This window comes from Ciconia boyciana, chromosome 10 (genome assembly GCF_034638445.1).
Source record: "Ciconia boyciana chromosome 10, ASM3463844v1, whole genome shotgun sequence".
NCBI lineage: Eukaryota > Metazoa > Chordata > Aves > Ciconiiformes > Ciconiidae > Ciconia > Ciconia boyciana.
In genome coordinates this window covers 44,372,661-44,393,156 of record NC_132943.1, presented here as the reverse complement: position 1 = coordinate 44,393,156, position 20,496 = coordinate 44,372,661, and the positions used below count along the sequence as shown (strand labels likewise).

Below are 20,496 nucleotides of genomic sequence, written 5' to 3'. Positions count from 1 at the left end.
CCGCCCTGCGCTCCGGCCCGGGCCCGCCTCCCGCCCCTGCTCCTGCCCCAGGTCCCGCCCCCAGCTCGGCGCCGGCCCCGCCCCTGGCTCCCGCCCCGCCCCTGCCCGCTCTGCGCCGCGACGCTCCCCCGCCCCTCGTGCCGCCCCCTAGCCCCGCCCCGCCGCGCTCGCCCAATCAGCGCCGTCTCGCCGATCAGCCGGCCCCGCCTCGCTCCCGTTGCCGTCCCCGGCGCGCGCGCGCGTGCCGGCTCTCCGCACGCGTCCCCGCCCCGCCCCGCCCGGGGTCCGCCAATGGGAATGGCGGGGCTGCCCCGGCCCCGCCCCGCGCGCGGGGCTCGCGCCGCTGGCGGGCCAGGCGCGGCCTGCACGTCGGCGGGGACGCGCGCGGCCGGTCGCCCCGGTCGCGCGCAGGCGCGCACGGGAGCCGGTGGCGGCGGCGGTGGCGGCGGCGGCGCAGCGGGGGCCGCCGCTCGGCTCGGCCGGGGCTGCGGATGGCGGAGAGGCGGCGGCGGCGGCGGGGCCCGGGGAGCGGCGCGGCGCCGGGGGAGGTGAGGTTCGGGTGCGGCGGCGGCGGCGGCGGCGGCGGCGGCGGCGGCGGGAGCGCCCCGCGGGACCTGTCCAGGTCCTGACGGGCGGCAGGTGCCGGCGGCGGTGGCGGCGGCGGGCCCGGCCGCCCCGCACCTGTTGAGCGCGGCGGGGCGGGGGTGCCGGCCGCCGGCGTGGCGGGGCGCAGTGCGGCGCGGGGCCCGGCCGTGCCTGGCGGCGGGGCGGGGGCGGGCTCCCGGGCGGCCTTACCCGGCCAGGGGCCGCGGCGGCGGCGGCGGCGAAGCCATTTTGAGGGGGTGGCGGCGCGGCGGGAAGTTTGGCCCCGGTCGCCCGCCCCGGGGGAGCCACTCGGCGGGGCCGGCCGCCGAGCCCGGCGTCTTCTCCTGCCTGCCGGGGACGCGGCAGCCGCGGGGACCGGGGTACCTGCTCCCCGGCGCCCGGTGCTCTGCCGCCCGGGAGCCCGCTGCTGGCGGGGAAGGTGAGCGCGGCGGTCGCGGTGGCCTGGCCGCCCTCCGCTCCCCTTCCCCCGGCTGCCGCCCGGCCGCCCGGGGCCGGCGCCCTCCCTCCGGGGGAGCCGGGGCTGGCCGCCTCCCCCCGGCACCCGCTGCCCGCCCTCTGCAGCGGGGAAGGCGGGCACGTCCTTGCGAGAGGAGCTCGGGCGTGAAACGCGGGTTCGCCTCGCAGCCTCTCTCTTTCCTGGCTGGTTACAATACCCTCGAAGCCCTTTTTTTAGCGTGCCATCTGTTGCTGTGGCCCCCGGTGGGTTCGGGTTTCGTGGTTCCTCCTGGATTTGGCTGGCTTTAGGCTGTGCTGGAACAAAACTGTGGTCGTGATATCCGTTGTTGGGCAAAAAGTCTGGTTTGCTTAAAAAATGTTCATGTGCTTTTTTAGAAATTGAGGCGCCGCGGGTTCCTGTGAAGGGTGCCTGGCCGGCCTGTGGCCCAGGGGCGGCTGCTGGCCTGGTCCAGGCCTACTTTCTGCCCGTGTCTTCACCTTGTATCTCTCAAAACTCAGGGTGAGGGAGCGCTGGTGACGTGTGGCTGGAGAGGAGGCTGCGAAGCAGTCGGGACTCTGGGCTGAGTCTGGTGAAACCACAAAATAGATTGACAGCAGCCAGGCTGGTCCTTAGAAACATGCTTGGCCTGGGCTTTTATTTACTTCTTTGGGCAGATGCGTCCATGTGCAGGAGCCTAACCTCTTTTTTTGTTTTTCATCTCCCGTGGGTTCTTTCAAGCAGCAGCAAACCGCAGTTGATGGCTCTACGTTGCGCCATATCGGATTTGAGTCCTGGGGCTCTGAACGTGGGTGCTGCTGCTCAAGGGCTTTCGCCACTGTTTGTAGCATGTTTATTCCTCGGGGAATCTTTTTTGGTGGTAAATTAAAACTTCCTGTTTTTTCTAGCATAAACAAGATTGCAGTATCTTTTTTTTTTTTTTTTGGCATGCAGAAGCAGTGACGAGCTCGCCCTGGCTGTTGGACTCGTACGGACACGCCGCTTGCTCTGCGAGTTGTCTGTCACCGCCGTTCGAGTGTCGCGCGAGTGAAGTCGTAGCATCGTTCTCTGAGCTGTTATGCTTGAGAGTGGCAGCAGGCCAACCCACAGAGCGCAGAAGATGTTTAGAATAATTAGTGATGGAATACCCTTTTAAAATAATTGTTTGGGTTTATCTAGCACTCAATTGTAGTGATATCTACCTCTAAAAATAGGCAGGCCTCCTGTGTAATGAGTCTCGTAGTATAAACAGTAACGTCTTGAATGACTGTTGTTACTTTTAGCATGTCTAAGATAGATGCTTTTGGGGGTTTTGCCAAATCCTCTGCCTGTTTGACTTTTTTTTTCTGCAGCGAATAATGCAGTTCTTGGCCCTTACGACGTGTAGTTGTGCGATGACCAGAGGAAAAGCTCGGTAACCCTCACAGTTTGGGGCTGGCACAGCAGGACAGAAAGCTTCCCACCAATCCTCTGGCAGCCCAAGGTCAAGCAGTCCTGTCTTTTCCACGAAATTCGTGCTCTGTACGCTGCCACATTTGCAGAAATGTGGCCAGCAGTTAGCTTTGACAGGTGACTATGCATCACATTTGCTTTGAGGCAGCGTCCTCAGTTAATTAAGCACAGAGCTCTGTCGGCTAGTGTTTGTGCTGGTAAGTCCACGGTTTTCATGCAGAGAGGAGAGAGCAGCTTAGGCGTGATCGTGGTTGCGCTGGTGTGCTCGCTGCGCGCTGGGCTCTTTGTCACAGCGCTCGGCTTCACGAGGCTGGCCTCCTGGGATGTCTTCCCCCTTCCCCAAGTTTGCAGAGGCACAGCTGCATGAACGTGCAATTCTTGCTTCAGTAATTAAGAAAAAGGATAGTGTGAGGAATTTTCTCGTGTTTTGCTGTACAGTTTATCAGAGTGTAACGGATGAGCTGTGGCCCAAACCCCTCATTGCACATGTGCCTTTTAAAGTTTCTTTTCAGCAGCCAGCGTGCTGGCCGAGGCTTCTCTGACATGGCTTGTGTGCAAAAGCATCAGCTCCTCAGCTCAAGGGAGAGCAGTCCAGCTTTTTCAGCAGGAGGAGAATTTGCTTTCTGAAGACTTGTTTTCTGAGAAGGTACCGTTAGAGCACATTGTGCTTAGTGTTTGAAGCGGGAGGTCTCTCATAGCTTTGCTTACGCTGTGCTCGCGGACCTCGGGCCATTTTTATATTTGTCCCCCCCGGCTTATTCAGATTTATCTGCACTGATGAAAGTTTAGTGCCCTTTCGTGGGCAGTATGTCGTTCGGGAATGGAAACGCGGTGCCGTAGGCCTTCAGCAGCAGGCCTCTTGCTTGCTATGAGCATGTATGTCTTCTAGAGTACTTTTATCTTGTTTATTATAAGCAAATGGGACTTTTTTCTCTTTTAAAAGCCAACTGTGTTTTGACTTGAGTGAGTAAAACCTTCTAAATGGCTGGGCTTATTAGCTCAGACAGGGCATCATCACAGTTTGGGACTGCAACCAGGTCAGGCTATGCTGCCCTCCAGCAAACTCGTCTCTGTGCTTGGTGTGCCCCGCACCGGTGCCTTCAGTTGTTGGCAGTCACCTGGTCAGAGATCCTGCGTGGGAGCGAAGGGTTCCTATTCAACAGGGTGATGGCAAACACTCATCTTGGAGAGCCATAGGACAGACCAGAAGTATAACATGCCCTCTAAGCAGCTTGGCATCGGAGTTTTTGGGATGTCATCTGTGACTTGAGGAAGTTTTGGGGATGGCAGTGGTGGGTGCGCCCCTGGTGAGGAGCGTTTCACTGGCTGCAGGGGCTGAATGAGTACGTTAGTGCTCCTCTGTGCCAGGACGGTTTGAGGCGAGGCTGAAATAGGCTGTCTCCAGGTGCTAGCAGTGAGTGTGGCTTGTCAGGTTGATGCCTCTTGCATTTGAAGTCAGTTCAGTGGGCGCAGGACCCTGACACTTTAGGTGAGGATCTTTGCTTGAATGTCTAAGGACGTGGTCTGATGAAAAGAGACGCGTAGCACTTGCTGTTTCTGCAAATTCTGAAACCAGTAAGTGCTTGGCAACTTTGAAACTCGGGCCATCCAGCTGCCATACTATGGATTTCAGTTTAAGTTTAAGTACCAGAGATTAAAACTGTGGTTTTGGACTGTATTTATCAGTAGAAGCTGTTATTTATGTACCTTGGTTTTAAAGGAAATACCTTTATAGTTGCACGACCAAAAAAAAAAAAAAAAGGTTGGCAAATTGATTATGTAAGCAAATGAAATGACATTTTAAAGCAAGTTTCTTTCCTGTTCGCATACAATGTGTCTGTGTTTTGCTCTTTCCTACCATTTAACAACAGAGTGCATTTTTTCAGTCCTTTTAGTGAATGTCTTTTGTATGGTAGGTATGAGAAATATTTGTTTTCACATTTGGAATCCTTGAAGAGGCTGTCAGCAGGCTCTGGGAGCTGGCAGGAGCCAGCTGTGAGTATCAGGGTCTCTAGCTGACCAAAGCAGCAGCACATCTGTGCATTTAGAAAATAATAAAAAAAAAGAAGAAACCCACATAACTGATACTACTCTGGGAGCCGAGCTTGTTTCAGAGTGATGCCCCAGTGAGCCGTCCTCTCAAGGATATCTGGTTGCAAAGGGAATTGGGATCATTTTTGCGTTCTCTGCCTCTGGGTCAGCCACGGCGTTTGTCCGTCCCCGTGCAAAGGGAATTCGGCGTCTCCACAAAAGCTGTGCGGGTTACCTTGAGCCTCCTTTGCTGGCGGGGAGTGTGGGGCTGAGTCAGTGCTGGCTGCCGAGGGCTGTGACTCAGTGCTGTCCCCTCGGATGCACGTCCAGCCTGCTGCCAACAGAGCCAGGGAACAGCCTGATTACAGAAGTGTCCTCTGCGGGTATCCGCAGGTTAGAGGGATCTGGGAATGTCGGGCTGCTTTGGGTAGTTAGGTGTGTGTTGGTGGAAGCTGGTTGTTACTGAGGTTTTAAATGCCATACCAAGCATCTGGGGAAGTGCCAGGGAGCTCAGAGGCCAGAAGCTTCTTTCCTTTGTGCTTGATAGCATGGTGTTATGGTTTTACATCTTTGTGGGTTGTGTTGGTTTTTAAATTTTATTTTAATTTATTTAATTTTTTAAATTTTTCTTATTTATGTGCTTCAAGAGGAATGGTGCTTTTGTTTTCCTTGGGGAGAAATTTCTTCCCTGGTGCTGTAGGGTTAGGTCTCTCTGTGTTTCTGTCTCTTAAAGTGAGGGTGCTGTCCACACTTTTAAATCAGGATTGCCTCGTGAACAAATGTTTTTATCAGGAACTCCTGCTATATGTTTTCCATATGTTTCTGAGCTCGATTTCCCATTGCATAAGCATGACACTGTCAGTGCCCCTGAGTGAAATTGGTCAACACATTGAAAACTCCATCAAATTTGACAAGAGGGTAGAGATGTCAAAGGTAAGTGCCGAGAAGTTGTGTGAGGACAAGAATCTGCATGGAGGAAATTCTCAAATTAGTGCTCCGCTGGAAGAAAAGCTGTTGGCTGAGTGCAAATATATTATTAGACATCAGGGGATCTTTGTGGTAGGGAGACAAACAGGAAATCGAGTTTTGTAAGTAGTTCCAGTAGAAGCTGAGTGTCCTTATTTTCCTTTGTTCACTTTCAAGTGGTGAGGAGTGATCTGGCGAGCAATCTTGCATTGCTGTAGGTGATAGAAGAAAACAAAAGGTTTTGGGTACCGTCCTTCACCCTGCTTCTTGGGGCTGAAGAGGGAGGGGGGTGAGTGAAGATTTTAAATTTCACTGTAAAGGCTTTTGCAGTTGTCCAGGAAAATGTCCTTTTATAGGTGCCACATAACCACTCGGGTCGGGATTTTTCTGTGCAGAGTGCTTTTGGCAGAGGTGCAAAAGGAAGGTCTGCTTGGGGGGTCGAAGAGTATTGCCTTTTTCCTGTTTACACCAGTACAAATTTAAGATATTTATACTGATATTCTTTTCCATTCCTGTTTTGGAGGCTTTTCTGTTGTGAGGCATACTGAAACAGGAATTTTTTTTTTTTAATTTCTTTTTTAGTTTAAAGAGATTCTAACAGAATGGAGCTCTTGGACCCATCTCTTGCGTCTTGCAGGTAAGATGCTGAGTATCCTGAGTATTCTCATTCAGAGAAAACTTGGGAGGAATATACCATATTTTGAATTCAAAGGAAAGTAGAAATCTTCCTCATTTGGGGATGAGTTTGGCGCTGCGTGTCAGGGTGTACTCTGTGATTACCTTGCTGTCTGTTGCTTTTGTTACTGTAATACTTTAAGTCGCATCAACAATTTTGTGATGGGCCTTTGGTAATATTAGGCTTGAGGACTATACCGATGCCAATTTATCATTGTTCCAAACTCTACGTGTGCTGGCACTCTTAATTTCCCAGTGGCTCTCCCTTCTCCTTTGTGCTGTTAATTTTGTCATCCCAACTCTGGGAAGAGATGAACTGTTTAAAATTTGATCAAAAAGAGAACAAGCAAGTATGGAAAACATTAGTTTCTTTCATTTGTCAGATGTAGAATGTGAAAATGAAGGTTTTTTTATAGGGATTGTGAGGCAGCCTCAACTAGAAGTATTTTTTCCCTGTTTAATCTGTTTAAGTTTTGAGATTTGCAGAGATAATTAGTACCTGCCTCTTCCACTCTGAAGGGCTTCTGCTGAAAGCATTCAGTGCATCTAAAATGAGGTTGATTTTTGTTTCAGTTGATTTACTCAGCTCCTCATCTTTATTAGCAAATTAGTCTTTAAGTTTAAACTTTCACTGCCTTTTTCCTTGCTTAATTATACTCTAATATTTGGGCACAGTCTGCTGGGAAACTATTAGAGGGGGAAAAAATATCTTCGACTTCTTACTTTAAATGCAGATTTTATAAAACTTTGCTTACGAAGGCCATTCTGTATCAAAAGTAGTTTTTAGTTTTCGCGTCAAATATTGAGCACGGGTAATAATAATAATAAAGACTTTATATGATGCCTAGTAAGAGGGTAGTAGGATCTTTAATTCAAAAGCATTATCAGCTCTATGTTTTCCTTAAAAAAGTTTGCACATGCATGCAGATTAGCTGGAAAATAAATGTGGACAGCCCTAGCAGAAGACTCCAGCTAGGGATAATATAAACACCAAGGTACGGACTGTAAATCGGGAAGTCTGTGCAGCAGAAGTTACAGGGGACGTGGGAGAGTATTGAAGGAAAATATCTCTACAGGCTTGCCCTGTTCTTGCAGCAGCTGCCGAGGGAAGAGTATAGCCCTCAAGATGATGGAGCCTTGGTGTGGTCCACCCTGGATGCTATTAGGAGGATAGTAAGGAAAAAATGTCTACTGATCAAAACCAGACTAAGATAACACATTTCAGCGCTGCTTTTGTCCTTAGACTTGCCATGCTTTTAACATCTAAAGATAGAGGATCAGTACTGGTATATTTAATTCTCTGAAAAATGAGAAGAATGAACATAAGCTGATGGCTGAACTGTGCTTCGTTGGTGAGAAGCTTGTAATAAAGTTAGCTCCATGGGGGAACCGGGTTTATATCCCTCCTCTGCTGCCCAAGTTTTAAAGCTTGCTCTTGACACACACATGTAGCTCGCATTGGGAGACCAAAGGAGGAGGAGATAACTTCTCTTTTGTCAGGTGCTTACCAACTTTTTAAATCCTGATAGCCTTTGGTCAAGCTTACACCCTGGAAAGAGCTTTGTAGCATGCATGTTGTATGTGTTTTCCACGCTGTACACAAGGGGTTTTATGTAGGGAGAGATCTCCCTCGTGATAGCTTCTTAATCTGTATGAGAAATAGCGTTGTTTCCTCAGTTAAATTTTGGTAGTTTTGGTAGTTGAAATTTTTCATCTGGTTGAACATCCCCTTTTAGACACTGACTCCATGTAGGTTTGCAGCCTCTTGGACCTGTTGCCTGTGGAGTCTGCGCAAAGTCTGGGTGCCGTTTTGAAGGCGTGGAGCCACGGGCAACTGCGAATTATGGCCATATTCCACGTTAAACTGGAGTCAACTGTTCCAGCTAGGCTAAAACACATTGCCTTTTTTTTTTGTCCTTAAGCTTTTCAGAGCAGCCGTGTGGCACTACACTCCCATTTTCTCAGCAGCATCGGCTTTGATGTCTTCTCTGGAGCTGCAGCCCCTCTCTTGGTTAGAAGCACTCTTACAGCCAGCGAAGTCGTCATTCAAGTGCTGAGAGCAGATGTGCTTTCCTGGGATTTAACGTGCATTATACAGACATTCTTGTGGCTGTGTTTTTACAGATGCTTTTTATCTCCTGCCGCTTACCAGCACCAAGCGGTATTCTGCAGTTTGATGTCGTGTGATACTGTGTTTTGATAACAAAGTGGAGCTGGAAATTAATGCTTAACTCGAACCAGTGATCCTGGCGGTCGTGTGTAGGGTGTGTACACTAGCATTTTAATTTGCATCGGGAGCATGCTTTTGAGAGTCTCCTGCTTGCCTCCACCTCTGTGCTTCGGCTCACATGGAGGAGTGAGGTGGGAGCATGTGCCCAGGCCCCCTTCAGAGGACAGTGAGCGCAGAGATGAGCTATAGGGGCGCATCCGCCGCCTGTAAGTTTGTGATTGGATTGTGCCTCAGTTGCTAATGAGTGTTCAGCCTTTGATTAATCAGAAGCTGAATTGGGACCCTTCACTGAGTTAGCTACTCTTAAGAACGTGAAACGTAGAAGTACAGCTGACCTGAGCGAAAGCATGGCGGTGTGGCTGGGAGCACCTGTACCTGTGCTTTTGACAAAGTCCAGGCGAAGGGGCAAAGTCTCCCAGACTAAAGAGCTTTCAGGAAAGTGCAGAAAATCCTCTCTTAACTCCGTAACCTACCTTACATGCTCGGACCGGTGTGGGCTTGAGCCCAGTAGCCTTCCCTCTGTTTCATGAGGACTGTCAGGTCCTTCCATCGTAGTAAAGTCTGTGAATTCTGATTTTTCCCGTGTCTTTGAACCTCTTTCGCAAAAATCTGGGAAGTTACATTAAACCCAGCTCTGCTGTTTTCCATGGTGATGATAATGAGTTGGAAATACTTCCTGTCTGTGCAAGGGACACATTAGTCTGAAAGCCTTTGGGTAGGTTATCCCCGTTGATGCTTTTGTCTCAGCGTTGATTTCTGTAGACCTCAGCGCTGATGAATGCGGATAATGAGGGATAGCGAGTACTACTGTAGCTGCGGCTGTGTTTTTTCTGGTGCAGCCTGGTTTCTCTTTGCTTATCCCCTGAGAGCTATTCTTAGTACGTGGTCGTTTTTTGGTTGTGGTGTTTTGTTTTTTTTTTGAATTAAGTGAGTGAATAATCAGTATTTCATTCACTGTCCTTACATATGCTTAAATATAGTGTTAACGTAATCTTCTTATGTGCTTTTCCTCCTGCTGCTCCTGAGTTCAAAAAGGAATGAGGTTCACTATTAATAAGATCTGTGAATGAACTTGCCTGCAAGGAAAACGGTTCTTTTGGGCTTTGGCTCATTTCTATGGCCAAGATGATACTTTATTTATATTTTTGGGAGATAGCATCATTCTTCGTGCATATAACTTGGTGTACTGTGCCGTCCCCCTTCATTTTCTTTGGTGCCGCCGAGAGTAAATTCTCTGTGTACGCATTCCTCGGATACAGTCAGTGAAACGTGTTTTTTCCCGCTTTGGAAGTCGAACGACTGGCTCGTGGCAAACTTTCTATTTCCCCTTTTAGGAGGGTTGATCGACTGGAAGAGACCAAGGTGGTGATGGACATCTGTCAGGCTCCTCGTGCAGGAGCTCCGCACGCCTCCCCTCGGGGCTGAAGCCCTGCGGAGCGGTGGGAGGGTTGTCCCGCAGCTCCACGAGCGCTGCTGCTGCCGTGACGGGCGTGGGCGGCTTCGGGTCCCCCCGCCTGCCGGGCGGGAGGGACGGAGGGAGGGAGCTCTCCGTGGTGCCGAGCGGGGCCGAGCGGGGCCGAGCGGGGCCGAGCGGGGCCGAGCGGGGCCGAGCGGGGCCGAGCGGGGCCGAGCGGGGCCGAGCGGGGCCGAGCGGGGCCGAGCGGGGCCGGGCGCCGCGGGCCGCCCCGTCCGTCGCTGCGGCGAGGCGGCAGTTCGGCGGTCCGGCGGCAGCGGCCGGTGAGGGCTGGTGTGGCCTGCACGGAGGCCCCGGCCCGCCCTGCCGATGTGGGCGATGTTGGGCCTGTCGCGGGGGAGCAGCGCGGGAGGTGTCTGGCTTTGGACGTGGGCTGCTCGCCCCGGTTTGCCAAAGGTACAAAGTTCGTGTGGTCGCCGCGTTCAGCGGATCCGCTCCTCGCTCTGCTGAGAGCTTCGGCACACTACAAGGATAAACTTTGAACTATGGTCATGTTTCCTGGAGACGGAGTAAATGTAGTGTAGCTTAAATAAATATAGCTAGTGTTCCTAGAACTCCATACAGTTCTCTCAGCCCCCCCTTCTCCCATCACTGCATTTCCGATCATGATGGCTAGCTTTTTTGTAGCCCAGGGAATACTCAGCACTGTTAGACAGTATTCCCAACTCCACTGTCCATTTGCCGTTTCCTTTGGCCTCCTCGTGCATTTTTTCTTAGGCAAAGCTGCCTGCTTTTCCCGTAGGGTTCAGTCTGGTTTAACATTCAGCAGGTGAGATCTCTGTCGAAGGTGAACCACGATACTTCTGAGGCTGGTTTTGCCAGCCCTGTTAAGAAACAGGCAGCTTCTCTCAGTGCCAGTGGTGTCCTTGCTGGCTCTTTCAGCGTAAGCCTACCTCAGGTTCAGAGTTGTCCTTTGTTCTGCTTTCGATCTGTTCTTTCCTCAGTAACTTGTTCAAGAGGTTTCCTTTAAAAGAAAGTTGGCTTTCCAGTCTTATGCAAGCTTCTCTGATAGCTGTGAGAACATTTTCTAAATAGCTGCTCTTGATTGCTTTAAGTGAATGTGGAAGAGATTAGAAATACAACATTTGAGTCTTGCAATAAAAGCTCCATTGAGGAGTATGGCTATTGACCCTTGCCAGACTATCACCTGATCTACAGGACTGCTTGGACAAAACAGGCTGCTTTGAATCCTAAAGAAAAAAAAGCCAATATTTTGAAGGTCATAGCTTTTACAGTGCAGTGGTAGAAAGTAGGGAAAGGAATTGTTCTCCTGGTAGCTTTCAGTGTAACATAGCTCCTCAGCATTAGCTAATGTTTTGGCTTTGGTATTCGTGCTGCTCCCTGGCTTGCATACCTTCTCTGCCGCCTTCTAGTGATTTGTTGTCTAGGTTCAGTACATTGCTATAGTCCAAATGGGACGTAAATTGTAAAACAAGCGTATTAATCAGGACAGGATAGTCCCTTTGCCAGGGAAGAGGTAGGAGGCACTAATGCTGTCCATTTAGCTGCAGGCTTGCTCTGATTAGGAGACCCAGAAGAACAACTAGACAGTGGACTGTCCTGACAAAATGGGAGTGAATTGTTTAAAATGCAATTCTGTGCTGCCACTGTAAAGTATTTGCTGCTCTTGCTGTTGAGCTGTAACCATCATCTTGTGTAAGTCTTAACTATACCCATAACCAGCTCTTTGCCTGCAGAGCATTGGGGCAGGTTGATGATGATGGTTCTGAGACTTGCATAGGTCCCTCTGATATGGAGGTATGGTGGTTGTCTCGTGAAGCGTGGAAACAGCACAGCCCTCTGAGCGGTCTGACAACAGCAGGAACCCCTAGATGTGCAGAAGTCCGGGAAAGTGAGTATAAATGTGTATTTTTGCATCCACTGGTACTTAAAATGCATACAAACTCCTCTTGCTCCAACAGTTTGCTGGACTTCAGGTGTACATTGCTCTGGCAGCATTGGTAGTGAATACTAGTTTAATATGTGTGCAGTGGGATAGTTTTGTATAAATGACTTTTGGATGTGTGTTAGGAGGCTGCTGGTGTTCTTATTGTAGGTTTTCACCTCACAGAGCTGAAGTCTTGGTTTCTTGTTTAGTGCATTGTTTAGAGAACAGCTAACCCCCTATACTTCTGAACAAATAGCTTCCTCTACTTCACAGAAAATGTTTGCAGTGTATGCATATATATGAAATACATGCATATGTATTAATTTTTTATGTTCAGTACTTTATCCAGAATGAAAATTTAAGTCTAAAAATAATTTAGGTAGAGTAAAAGGGCACTAAAGTAGCATAATCTAAATTCCACCCAATATCATGGTTTCTTCACATATGAACTGATGTAATCCTTTGCTTTGGTGGCTGTGAGATCGCTTAGGTAGTCTTGATTGCATTAAATGGCTCTTTCACCGTGTAGTTCTGTTGTAGTGAACCTGAAGCAAATTTTACATCTTGAGTTATTTGCTCCCCTGTGTCAGTGTGCCAGGGGAATGGGGAACTTCCACCCTGTTTCAGGAGCAGATGCAGCATAGTCTGTACAGAAGCAGTGCTCGTCCCTCTGTTAATCTCTTGCTGTTTTTAAATTCTTGGGGACCTATGATGGGGTGATCTTTAGACCTTATGTGTTGGAAGTGGCAGAGATGGAGGAGGGATGTGGTGCTAGTTAAAGGTATGTATGTGCCCCGTGAGGTGGGGAGGATGGCAGTAGCATCCCATACCACAGCAGGCAGCTTGGATGGCACCACAGCACTATGGTTTTGGCTGGAGTGGAAATGCAATCAAGCAGGGCACAAAAGAGTCACAGCTCTCTGGTTTCCAGCAAAATCACGGGGACGTGGCCCTTGTGCCCCAGGTGAGGCTGGCTTCCCTCAGCTTTTCCATCCTTCCTTCCATGGGGGCTTGGGGCTGGCTGGAGGCTGGGTGCTGCCCAGCTGCTGCCCTCCCATGGCACGCGTGGGATGCTGGCAGCTCTCCTCCTCCTGGGGCCACCTGGAAATGCTTTCTCAAAGGCTGTAGAAAAATGAAGGCGCTCCTGGCTAATCCAGTGTAGTGCTTGCTCCACTGTCATCTGCAGCGTGTATCAAATCTGCCTGAAAAGCATCAATTCTTTCTTGCCTTCATATGAAAGGCCTTGTGTGGTTCTGTACAGCGCTCCTTTCCAGGACAGATAATTGCTTCTCTTTTTTCCTCTCCCCACCCTGTATTTGGCACAGTCATACTCTGATTTGTTCTCTTAGACTGAGCAGCTCTTGGGAGACTTCCCTCGATCTCCCTGTGCTGCATATCACCCTGTAGTCCTCCCCTATTTGCCTTCTGCTTTGAAATGATACCAGTTTGCAAGAGATGGCAAAGATGGGCAGGATCCTGTATGCAATTTTGCCATGCCTCGTGCAATGATAAATTCCTGATATAAATAATTATCTTGTATTGGTAAATTTTCCCCAACAAAATGTTGCCCCTCTGGCAGAACTCTGTGCTCCCTCTTTTAAGCCCTCTCATTCTGGAAGTTGCCATCATCCCTACAGAACTACTTAATTATTATGGTGTTCTATCAAATACCGTATTGATTTATTTTTATTGATATGAGTGGTATTAACTCCAACTCTGTCATTTCCCCATCTGACTGATGATGGTGACTGTTATGAAAGATGTGCAGCTTCTTGAGAGGGGGACACTGGCAAAAGCCATTTGAAAATCTAGGCGAGGTCAGTACGCCTGCTTCTAACCAGTGCTTCACTGATGCACTCAAGATCTCTAGTAAATGATAATGCACGGCTTGACCATGGGGTACGTGGTCCTCTCTGAAGCTTCCTCCTTCTGCTCTTGCTCAGCAAGGCTTTCTTTTTGGCCAGTCTTACTCAACAGTTGGCTCAACTAATATATAGAGGAATTAATTCCCATTCAAAGTGTTTTTTTTTCTTCTAAAAATAACTTTTGCATTTTCCACCATAAATGTTTGTCTAGCTTTCCCAGTTATCACAGTTGTAAGGCTGCATTGCTTATGAATCAGGAGAACGCTTTCGTGGATTCCGAATGAAGTCCCATCCCACCAAACGGCAGTAGCAGCAATATAGACTTTACACTGCCCAGGGAATACAGATGTTGACAGCAGCACAGGTGAAAGTAAACATGGAAGTACTGAAGTTGAGGAACCGATGTGGGAACAACAAAAAACCCCCACCAAGATGTTGTAATTACTCTAAATTATAATAAAATAATATCTGAAGCTCAATATGCGTAACTGAAATACCATTTCTCTCACCCATTATTAAGGCTTAGATTTGATTAACTCATGGGGGTAAAAAACCATGTGACTTACGTTTTTGTCCCTTTTTTAAAGACCGAAATTTCTTCACCCCACTTTTCTGACATGACTTCTAGTAGCTGTTACTACCATAGTATAGTTTTGTGAGCAATGACCATTTAAGTAACTCTAACCCCTGCTTTCAAGGAAAACTAATGAATTTGGAAAGGACTTGTGTCTTTAAATGCACAATGGGTGGAGAAACCACCCCCCAAAAAAAGAAATGGAAGGGGGCAGCTTTTGGCATAAGAACCAAGAGATTAGCTAGCTAGGAACCTATTTACAGTGGAAAATGGCATTTGCTGTGACCTGTGGTATTTAAGTCAGAGAAGTGGTATTTTCTCTGTTAATCAATGGGAGAGTCAGCCCCAAAGTTCCCATGAGGTTATAAGAGACTGGTACTTCGGAGAAGCAAATCACGCAGCTTTTGTGGAGAAATACTTGTCTTCATGCTCTGTCATTCATTGTTTTGATTTTTGGGATCATCTGGATTCTGTATTTGGGGTTTTTGCTGAATGTTGTAGACACAGAATCTGCCAGCCATGAATCGTAACTTCAGCATGTGCTGAGCTTTGCGTTCAGTCTTAAACACTGTGGTTTATGTTTCCCTCTGTTTTTGTGGGAATGACCAGAATATTGGTAGTTTGAAATATAAGCCAGCCTTCGCTCCACCGGGAAGGGAAAAGCACAGCCTGATGGTTAAGGGCACTGCATCGCCACATCTGCCAACTCGGTAAGTGCCCGCTGAGTGCCAGCCTGGCTGTGGCTGCACCGAGAGCTGCAGCAGCCTGAGACGTGGTGGAGCCCCTGGTGCGCAGCTGTAGCAGGCATTGCAGCTGGGCAAAGCTGAGCTGGTTGGGATGCTCCTGGAAAAAAGCACAAGCAGTATGAGAATCCCCATGCTCTGGGAAGCCATGTGGTGCCGGACGTCGGCTCAACAGCCCACAAACACAGGGCAAGGTGGGTTTTTAGGTGTAAGCTGGGAGAAGCATTTTGTATTTCATAGGGACCAGTGAAGTGAATTATTTCAGCTCACTGCATTTTGAACATCTGTGTTTCTATTCAAGATTACAGTCCTTTAACCAAATTTTTTCAGCCCTAGTATTTAAAATGTTTTTTTTAATGGAACTTTTCAAACACACAAAAGCTAAGAAGAAATTTCTCTGTGTCTGGAACTGACTGATTAATCACTGACTGATTAATTCTCTCCCTCTTAAACATAGGTAGTTTCAGATTTGTCTTGCTAGGAGATACTTTGGGGCTGCTTTGTATGATTTAGTTAGTAGATAAAGTAGGCATAAGTATTTCTGCTCTCATTAGCCTCATTTCCTTTGGCTATCAGGAGCACCTTTTAATACTCAGCAAGAGGTGTTATATTAGCTGAAAATGTATTTATCAAACTTTATCTGAACTCAAAAAGACTAATGAAAATGAGCGTATGAGTTACCTACTGACAACTCAGCCTATGGGTGTAATGCATCCAAATTGTCTTCTGTAGTCTCGAGTCTCCGTCTTGATACACTTGCAAGTTTTGGTCCATTTGCCCTCAGCTGTGGTTGAGAATCACAACATACAAGACTTTTCAAACCTTTTTCTGTATGCAAGTAATGCAAGACAAGGGTCTGTTCTGGACATGCCATCCTGAACTGTGCCCAGGTCATGCCAGCATCCTCCCTCTCTTGCTCTCCTCCTGCCCTATCCAAACTCTACTCGGCATTTCCCTTGCTGGTCTTGTCAAACTTGGGGATGTATTGCAATTTCTTGAGTAAGAAGGTGGTAAGTACCGTTTCTGCACAACGTGGCTGTAAAATGTCTAATGTTCTGTGATGGTAAACACTCTGCCCACACACCAGAGTGGTGATGGAAGTCAGATTTTACACCATAAGTGTGGTTGGTGGTTTTTTTTTTTAACATACAGATATTTAATATTGAATAACACAAGGAACTACTCTGGAAGGGACAGTTTGAGTCAGTCTTGTGTTAGCGAGATCCGTGATAGCCAGCTGCAACTGCCAGGTCCCGAGGAAGGCTTCCAGAAACTCTGAAGACTGACTGGGAGTCAAGCCCTCTCCAAAGTTAGCTTGAAGTTCTTCAAATCTGCTTATATTTGTAGTGGGGGAAAAGCAGAAATGTGATTTTTAGAAGTGAAAGGTAACACTTTCATATTCTTAGAAGTCCAGCAGCTGGTTCTTCCAGAAATGTTGCAGTGATGAGACACACACGCAAAAATCCTGGAAGCCGCCACCATGGAAATGCAGACTGTCAGCAAGACTTGAGTTACAAACACGGGGTGCTTCGAGTTCAGCTTGCCGTGCGCTCTCCCTGCATGCTGCGACGGCCTGAGAGCAGGCCTCTGCGGGGAAGAAAACCCAATTTAAGATGCAGGTGCTGGTTTTTTGGCTCCCCGCTGCATTGAGGCAGCTTGTGTGATCCCCCTTTCCTCCCCTTGTGCGGCAGGGCAAGGGCCACCGGGTGCCCACAGGTAGGTCAGAGTCCTTGCTCGTGGTCCAGCCCCAAGGCTGGGCCGTGAAAACAGCTGCAGCCGGCCTGGGGTGGTGGGGGAGGGCTGTGCGCCGGTACGTGAGTGATCCCCGGTGTGAGAGAAGGGCAAAAGTTACGGCTCTGCGGCAGCCCTCGGCAGCTAGCTTTGGCAGCTCTTCCCCTTCCCAGCTCCCTTGGAGCTTAGCCCCTCTCCTGTCCCTGCAGTGCTCTCCCACAGTCCTCAGCTCTGCCCAGAGCACAAAATGGGTATATATGCATAAATAGAGAAGCAGTGAGAAAACAACTGACCTGGAAATGTGATTTTCAGCTCATCACACCCCGCTCCTTTGTTTGGGAAAACAGCATGATTCAGGTTTCTTCTGTGGCCTTTAACTTCCCTGTGTGTGGAGTTCCTGTAACGTGCAAGTTAAAGCCAAAGGATTAAAGAGCTCTGAAATCCTCCCACATTAAATGTGTAACATTTATTTAAAAAATAATAATAATAAAGCCTGCACTGGCAGTGACCACAACCTGCCGGCTTGAGTAGGGCGATCGCCCAGACGGCAGAGTATTCGCTGCTGTTGTTGGGTGCCCTGGCTTTTGGTACGCGTGTGCAATCCGCAATTTTTGTTTTCCCGATTTAGTTTGTGCTTCCTGGCTTTTTGTGCACAGCGGATGCAGTTTCATGCTGTTTCCCCCAGTGGGGGAAGCTGTTGGCGAGCTGCAGGCTGATGGAGAACGGTTAGCAGCGTGATTCATATCAAAGGCTGAGCCCAGGACACGCACAAACAGTGTCTGTGTTAAGCCCTGTTTCCAGCCTGTACATTTTATCTTGGTGTACTCTTTTTACTGAATTTGCAACACCTTCTTCTGTGGTCTTATCTTTATATAGGCGCTATAAACTTCAGTCAAGTTGCCTTCTAATCTTCTCACTGATAAAATTAATGAAATTCTGTGGCCGAGCTGCACAAGATGTTTTTTCTTGCGGTCATTTGTGTGTGGGGGTATGCCTGTGCCCCTTGAATCTTGTGGAGAGGAGGGGTTTTTAATCTACTTCATGTCACTTGTCCTCTGTCAGGTGTAGCTAGGTAACCCTAGTCTCCATCAATGCTCTGCTTTTAGTCCGGCAATAAATCGCGTTGGTTCTTCAGGCTGCAGAAGTGCTCTGGGAGCTCCTGGCGAGGTACGTCTTGTTACCAGGCGCTGCTTGGCAGGGGCATACTTCACCCCACCTTTGCTAATCGCTGGTCTGTCTCCCAACTTCGTCAGCACCCGCTTGTTACACTGGGCGGCTGCAAGCAGCTGATGGCAGTGGTTTGCTTTTCTGCCTGGCAGCGGCTTGATCATCGTGTCCTGCGTTTAAAAGTAAAGTCTGTGAATAAGGTGTGTTGGTTCAGAGGTCCTGAAGCAGTAAACGTAATATTTAAGGGCTGTGGGGAATGACTTCCCATGGTAAAGGCTAGAGAAGTTATTCATACGTCCTTAATGCAGGGCATAATCTCACGGTTTTGAGCACTATTAAACTGAGTGATAAGTATTTTACATCTTTTTACTAAACATCGATTTCTGAGGCATTTTTCTGAAGTCTAATGTTAAGGTACAAAATGTGCGTGTAGCTCACGTGCATCTTATCTTTGCCCTAGGGAGGAAGGAAGAACAAAAATAATCAGCCTGCCTTGTTCTGAAGTCTTAAAAATACCGCTGTTGTTCAAATGAAGAAAGATTTGCAGTCCTCTAGTGTATGCTGAACATATGTAGAACAAGCATGCAGGATGTTTAACAGGTATTTTTTTCAGGACGTGTTAAGCAGAAGCCCCCGGTCACTCACTGTAGCAGAGACAACGGCTTTCAGCAGCTTCCTCAGTCGCTGCAGGAACATCCGCGTCTTAGTGGAGCACCTTCAGCACCAGAATGGGTCGGTGCAGCTGGGATGGCTGGGTTGTCCTGTCCCTGCCAGTCCTCTAGCCTAAATTCTCATCCACAGTTTGTCTGTAGTCCATATTAATCTTTTTCTTGTAGCTGTTGCCTAAAACGTACTAATATGGAGCAGAGAAATTACTTTCAATTGATTTCTTAAATTCCTTTGTCTTTCAAAAGCTGCTGCTTAGTCTCAAGATTGCACTATTGTACTATTTCAATTTGACTAATGTTTAAAACAGCTAAATGAGTAATGTAAATGTTTAAACATTAGCTATAGTGAAATCACAATAAACAGATTAAAGCCTAGATTCCCCTGAAGACATTTATGGTAACTTTGCTCATGTGAATAATTCCTTTGGCTTCAGTTGCGTTCTCTTCTAAGGTAACTGCTCTTACACATGGGATGTTGCGATCCTGTAGAAGGGAGGAGTGGCATTAAAATATTTGATTTTGAAATAATGTTGTTTCAGTATTGATATTTTATATTGAGGCTTTAGGCTGTCATAAATAACCAGTACATCAACACATTGCAAATATAATTTTTCAAACGTGGGGATCACAAAATTAAAAATCAGAAATGAAAAGTTCCTTGCTGATATTATGTGAATATGTGAAACCATTTTGGGTGAGAGCATGTTTGAAAAAATAATTTACGTCTGTATTTGTTCCTGAGCAGGTTTGAATCTTTGAGTGTTCCAGAATAAATGATAAATGTAATCTTATTTGATACCTGCAGCAAAAGCAGTAATAGCTTGGATATTACTTCATGGAGTAGCATACTCTTTTCTTTTTCCCGTGGATACTAACCTGATTCCTGTTGCTTAATAGCTGCTGAATTTTCATAGCTTTTGAAGTGTCAGCGAACTTGGTTGCAGTGTCTTACAAACAGATACTTTCTATACATACGTGCAAAAAAAGAGTTTGTTTTATGCCAAGGGAAGGAGACACATTTGACAGCCTTGTGTTGTGTATAAGTGGTACTTACTGCTTTTTCCAATTGCAGCATGTATGTCCTTTTTTCCTAAACTATTTGTTTCATTATGATGATCGGTTGCTAGTCTTTCCTAATTTATTTTAGAATTTGAAATGAGCAATTCAAATGGGATATAGGGATCGTGGTTTGGATTTGGGCTATTATTTCATTAATTCAGTCTGATAAATTAAGGTGGGTACCATCATAGATGTTAAATTGTTCTTCGTATTTAGATGGAAAAACTATTTCCAGAGGAAAATCCAGTTCTGCAGTTGTGCTGTTGAACTGAGTTTATAGTTTACGGCAGAGACTCGCCCCCTTTGTGTGTGAAAAGACGTGTTGTCTTCTGTTGCAGGCTAACACTATAGTTTTCTGGGGTCAGGAGCAAAATCTGCCATGAAGGCATCTCTTCCCTGTGTTCCCTGCGAGCACGGGAGAAGAGGAAGAGTGGGACCAAAGCCCTGGTAGCTGTTCACAGCTGGTCTCAAACTGGAGGCACCCTTCCCATTGGAAACTGGTGGTGGCAGTTTGAAGTGGGAAAGATTCCTAGTTGAAGGAGAAGAAGATGGTATAGAAAAATACCCGGAGGGACAAATTCTAGGAATTAAATACAACCAACTGAAAAATTGTCATCAGCTGCATTTGCTTTGCAGCTGGAGTGCGTTGGCACTCGCCTGTGTCCCAGCAGAGGAGTGGGTGGACAGTTCAGGTTTCTTCCAACTGCTTGCCTTAATCTGGGGTTGAGAGGCTGAAGCAAGTCTATTTTAATTAGCAAAAACCCTAGCTCCTCTGGTGCCTAGGGAGGGTGCAAATCAGTTAGCAAAAACCGTGGCTGTGTCAGCATGAAAAAAACACCATCTTCTGATGGTTTCTTGTTTGACCTCTCCTGTGAAATGTCTTGATGCAATCTGCATCAGGATGTAAACTGAGCAAAAATGAGCTGAGCAATGC

General features: G+C 47.8%; 1 protein-coding gene and 1 long non-coding RNA gene across 5 annotated transcripts in view; one reads left to right on the top strand and one right to left on the bottom strand.

Moving 5' to 3' along the window:
- Window positions 1–426: 426 nt before the first annotated feature.
- ADARB1 (adenosine deaminase RNA specific B1) overlaps window positions 427–20,496 on the top strand; it is an 86,498-nt gene continuing 66,428 nt past the window's right edge. Inside the window, exons 1-2 of one of the 4 annotated variants that reach the window (XM_072873938.1) lie at window positions 430–548; window positions 6,071–6,125. The gene's annotated coding sequence lies outside the window, so the exon portion shown is untranslated. Of the gene's footprint in view, window positions 549–6,070; window positions 6,126–20,496 lie in introns of all 4 variants that reach the window. The other 3 variants (XM_072873941.1, XM_072873939.1, XM_072873940.1) reach the window with 3 other exon arrangements.
- Window positions 16,067–17,288, bottom strand: LOC140657769 (uncharacterized). Its single transcript, XR_012044479.1, has 3 exons — window positions 17,184–17,288; window positions 16,962–17,065; window positions 16,067–16,524 (listed from the first exon to the last, which is right to left on the bottom strand). It is a non-coding gene; the product is annotated as an uncharacterized lncRNA (long non-coding RNA).